The 4947-nt window shown below is 64.6% G+C and overlaps 1 long non-coding RNA gene across 1 annotated transcript in view; it reads left to right on the forward strand.

Annotated features, from left to right (window-relative positions):
• Positions 1-4544, forward strand: part of LOC114007620 (uncharacterized) — an 8970-nt gene extending 4426 nt beyond the window's left edge. Inside the window, exons 2-3 of the long non-coding RNA XR_003549216.1 lie at positions 2504-3729; positions 4385-4544. This is a non-coding gene — a long non-coding RNA (uncharacterized LOC114007620). The remainder of the gene's footprint in view (positions 1-2503; positions 3730-4384) is intronic.
• The last annotated feature ends 403 nt before the right edge of the window (positions 4545-4947 follow it).

Raw genomic sequence — 4947 nt, forward strand, 5'->3', positions numbered from 1 at the left:
CCCCGTTCGACTTCCGTGACACTGACACACTGGCACCCTCTCTGCCCCCTCCGTGGCTGTCTGACCTGACACCCCCGCCCAGCTGACTGGCCGAGGGCAGTAGGGGTGACGAGGGTGCTGTCCGAGCCCCGCTGTGCCCTGTCTTCTGCAGGCGCACATGGCTGGACTCGGGGAGGAGCTGCAGGCCCAGCCTCAGCCGGGGAAAGGGTGGCTTTGGGCCACAGTGGGGGCACGTGACCCACCGGGAAGCGAAGGAGGGGCGGGTGCAGAGGCACTGTGGAGACTGAGGGCGGAAGGCTGGAAGGCAGTGCCGGCACTGGGGCGGCCAGGGCGGTGTCCCGGGCCGGAGTGCGGCGGCAAGGCCGCTCCCTGTAAGCACACAGCGCGTGCCGGCGCCAGTCAGGCAGGAACATTAACGAGGCCTGGTCCCTGTCCCTTGCAGATTCATGTCCAGGTGGCCTCACGTGGTGTCTAGGTCCAATCTCGGGTTGAATCCTGGCTCACACCTTGGAGCTTTGCGGCCTTGACAAGTAGGCCTAACCTCAGAGTGGGATAGCAGCAGTAGCTGCCGGAGGGTCGCTGTGGCCTGAAGGGCACGACCTAGCAGCCCAGCCCGCAGGCCTCACCCCTGGGCACAGCATGTGCACGCCCCGCTGCATCCTGATCTGCCACGGGACGGATGGTGGCCGAGCCGGACTGCACAGCGGGTGTTCTGCGGGCACCGTGGGGTGAGGCAGGGGCTGGTTCTGCCTTGTGGGACAGGAGCGGGGTGTCTGGCAGAGATGCCCCGAAGAGGCCAGTTTAATGGAGTCTTAGAGCAGGGGAAGCTCCGAAGCTCTCGAGGCCTGGGCACTTGTCTGGGGCCTGGAGCCCACGGCTGCCTGTTGATGGGCGAGACCGGACGGGCTGCTCATTTACACAAGATCACTCTGGCAGCCGCGGAGAGCGGAGGCCGAGGAGCAGCGATGGTGCAAGTGAGGTCAGTCGGAAGCAGGGCACCAGAGATGTTAGAAACGAGGGGAAAAGGACGGCAAAGAAAGTCGATGCTTCCAGGGGCCTGGACACCTTGGCCGGCTGGCGGATGAGGTGGGGTCAGGGAGCGGAGGGGCCCATGGAGCCCTGGCCTGAACCGTGCCAGGCTGTTGAGAGCCTGGGGGCCGTGGTCTCTGCCCTCGCTTGGAGAGGGTGGCGGTGGGAAGGCACTCAGGGCCCTGCAGACCGCTGGACCCCTGATGGTCAGTAACCTGGTCTGCTTCTGCTGATGGCCGGTGCACGACACCCTGAGTTATTGAGGCGACGACGCCACGCCGTCAGCTCTCCCCGCGTGACAAGGACGCCACGCCGTTGGCTCTCGCTCCCCGCGTGACGAGGACGCCATGCTGTCGGCTCTCGCTCCCTGCGTGACTGGCTACTCCCGGTGAGCTCTTACTAGAAAGTGTGCGACCACAGGATCAGGATGGAGCAGAAAGCACGTCCTCGCTCCCAGACTGCGCGGGCTGCAGGAACGGTCCGTCTACTCAGGGGCTGAGTCTGCTCCGCACACGCTCTGTCTGCTGTGCAGGTTTTAAAGAAATCTGATTTTGTTGGTGAGCTAAAGCATCCCATGTTTCACATAAAAATCAGTGCTTTCAGTGTCAAAAAACACACAAGAAGCCCTAAAGCTCGGCTGCAGCGCTGCGTAGGCAGAGTGGCCTCTGCTCTCGGGTTCTCATCCGCAGTGCTGGGGGGGAGCAGGCTGTGTCGGGGCCAGACCCCCAGCGTTGGGGGAAACGTCCCCGTCCTGGGATTACCTGAGCTGTAGTCACTGAGATGAAATGGTCGTGGGTAGCTCAGAGCTGAGAAGCAGCCTCCTGGCTCAGTTTCCCCGCGGAAGGAAGCCCAAGCACCTCCGCCAGGCGGAGATGGCCGGGATAGGGCTCCTGCGAAGGGTTCTCGCCACCAGGGCCCTGGGCTCTCGCTCTTGGGGATTTCTGGTGAGTCACTCTGGCCACTGGGGCGTGTGACTCGCTAACACAAACACCTGGGACAGGCCTGGAACCGGCCGAGCTGCAGCCACAGCCCACGAGTCCCCTTAGTGTCCAAGCTCTTCAGCCGCTGAGCTCCCACTCGGTGCGCAGGGCAGGGAGGGCGGGAGGTCATCCCGCTTTACTGCTGGGCCGGGAGGGCCCACGTACCACGCTCTGCTGGCCCCGGGCCAAGGTTCCAGCAGACAAGGCAAGACTCCTGGCCACAGGTGGGCTTGGGCACGGACCCACGGCCACACAGCCAGAGCAGTCTGCCTTCACTCAGACGCTTAGGTCAGAGGGTCAGGACGGAGGAGAAAGCGTGTCTGTTTCTGGTTTCTTCTCCTCGCTCTCCTTTAATAGCTGCCTACGTTGGACCTGAGACTGTGCTCTGGAGCACGGGGACCCGCAGAGAAACCGTCTGGGCTCTGCGGGCTGCTGGGAGCGCCCCAGGCCTCGGCCTCCCTCCCTCACGCTTTGTTTCCCCTTCCTGTCTTCAGCCAGATCAGACCGGCCTCGCAGCCAGCTCCTCCTCGTTGCTGGGCTTCGAATGAACATCTGTCCGTGCTCACCTTCTCAGAGACCCCGACGAGCCAGGCGGACCTCGCCCACGTCAGCCCTCTGGCTCCCAGATCCCCAGCCGGCCGCGCACATGCCCAGCCCCCAGTGCACTCGCTTACTCCACGTTTCAGTGGGTGGCGGGACCCGGCCGTGCGTCACCCACGGAAACACCTTTCTAGCCCAGCTCTTCTGACGCGCCCTGGATTGGCAGCCAGGCCAACTGAACTGTTTCTCACCTGGGTGTAACCACAGTCGTTTCAGACAGCTCCCCCTGCGCCCGGGGACGGCTCCCCCTGTGCCGGGGACGGCTGAGCAGGGAGTCAACACACCCATGCCGCGCTTCTTTTCGGCTCTAGTGCACCTCGGGACTCTGGACACCCCATGTGTGGCTGTGGTCCTCAGCCGCCCCTGCCAGGGACTCACGGTGGCTCTCGCCCTGCCAGGCTGGCTCGGGCCATGTGGGTGTTCCCTTTCACCGCCGGGTGCTGCACTATGCCCTGCTTGCTGTGGCTGCTGCGTGGACCTGCAGCAGGTGGCTGCTGGAGCTGCTGCGAGATTGCTCTCAGTGAAGGGGTCGTCCTGCAGCCGGGACGGCAGGAGTCAGCCAGGTCCCGGACCACCTTCCCGACGCCTGTGGGGGGCTCCGAGGATGTGTGGCCCTCTGGAGCACCAGCCTTCCATCCAGCTGGGGGGCCGCCACGTGCAAATGCCTCCGTGGCTGTGACCAGCACTCACCTGGGTGGCTGAACCAGAGATCGGGGTCAGAGTCAGGGCACAGAGGGCTGGCTCCACCGAGCCCCACCTGGGGATCTCCTCCTGGCCTTGCTGGCTCCTGATCCCTGGGCCACGGCTGCACCACTGCAGCCCACCTCGTCATCACGGCCTCCTCCCCTCTTCCCTGCGTCTCTTCTGCTCCCCCCAAGGAGAGAGCGTGCATGGGGCACCTGGCCCGGGTCCCCTCACACCAGAACCTCTCCTGGCTCTGGGCGTGCACGCGCTCTCCGGCCAGTCTGCGGCTCCCAACCCTGTGGCCTCGGCACTGCAGTTTGGCTTGGTGGTGGCTGTGTCCCAGGCCAGGCCTGGGTCCCTTCTGTCTAGGCGGTGACATCCATCACATCAGCTCTCTCCTGTCCGACCCCGCTGCCGAGTGAGTTATCCCTTCCAGGTGAGACCGCGGCTGGGGCTCTGCGTTTTAGGACTTCCCGGTTCAACCCCCACCCTAAACCATGTTTCAGTCCACAGTCTTAACAATGAGGTTCCTGAGTTAGAGTAGGAAGCTGGTCGAAGGTCCGGGAGCAGGTGACAGGAGGGACGAACCCCGAGGGTGGCCGTCACGGGCTCCTGTGCTCACAGGAACCTCAGGAGCACTGAGGGGGGACGAGCCAGGACAAGAGGACACCCCTGGCCCTGCCTGCAGCAGAGGAGCGAGTGAGGCCTCATTCTAGCCCCGGAAGCCCCACTGTGAGCAGGACTGACAGGGACAGGCAGGCTGGCCCGGGCCTGGGGCTAAGGCAAGCAGATCCCACGGAACTCTGACTCGGCTTGAAAGACACACTGGGCACAGACGGAGGGGGGGCGGAGGAGGGATTGCTGTGTGGCTGTGCTGTACTGGGGTGATCTCTCTTTCTGTCTCTGTCTCTATCTCTGATGAGCACATGTACCCTCTAGACAGGACGGATGCTGGAGCTGGGTGGGGTCTGGGGCCAGAAGTGCGGTGCCCCTGGGAGCGGAGACGGCAGGCTCTCCCGCATGATGCCCTGTTAGCCTCCGTGACGCCTGGCCCAACACCGCCGGCTCACACGGGCTTTTCACCCGCTCAGTCTGGGGCGATGAGGCTGATGGCGTCCACTCCTGGCAGCCCGGAGCAGGTGAGGGCAGGGAGCCCACTTCTCGCCGTGCGGGTCCTCGAGCCTCTGTGCCTCCGTGAACGGACTCGGCAGGAGGGGTGCGCCGTACGGCTGCCTTACAAGTGGCTGTGGGCATCAGGTGAGAACAGCCATGGTGCTGGCGTGTGGCAGGGTCCTCCGGGTACAACCCGTACGTGACTTCGCCCGCACGGACCCCTGTCCTGAGGAGGGCTGGGCACATCGGCTGTGGCCTGAGGCCGGGGGCCACGTGCCCTGACTCCATGCCAGGTGTTAGACACACGTGCGTCTCTCCCCACCCCCGCTTTCTGCCGAGGCCATGGGCAGCGGAGCAGCGCACAGGCGGGCTCTGGTGGCCTGTCCCAGTCACTCGCTTGTTTCTGTCCTTGTCCCAGGTACATGTCCTCAGTGCCGGGGTCCACGGAAAGGCTCTGTTTCCAGGAGCGAGGAGGCTGGGAAGCCCACGGACCCGCCGGTCAGCCACCCTCCCGAGCCTCTCTGAGCTGCAGGCTGGACTC

This window comes from Tupaia chinensis, unplaced genomic scaffold (genome assembly GCF_000334495.1).
Source record: "Tupaia chinensis unplaced genomic scaffold, TupChi_1.0 Scaffold000211_1, whole genome shotgun sequence".
In the NCBI taxonomy this organism is placed as follows: domain Eukaryota; kingdom Metazoa; phylum Chordata; class Mammalia; order Scandentia; family Tupaiidae; genus Tupaia; species Tupaia belangeri.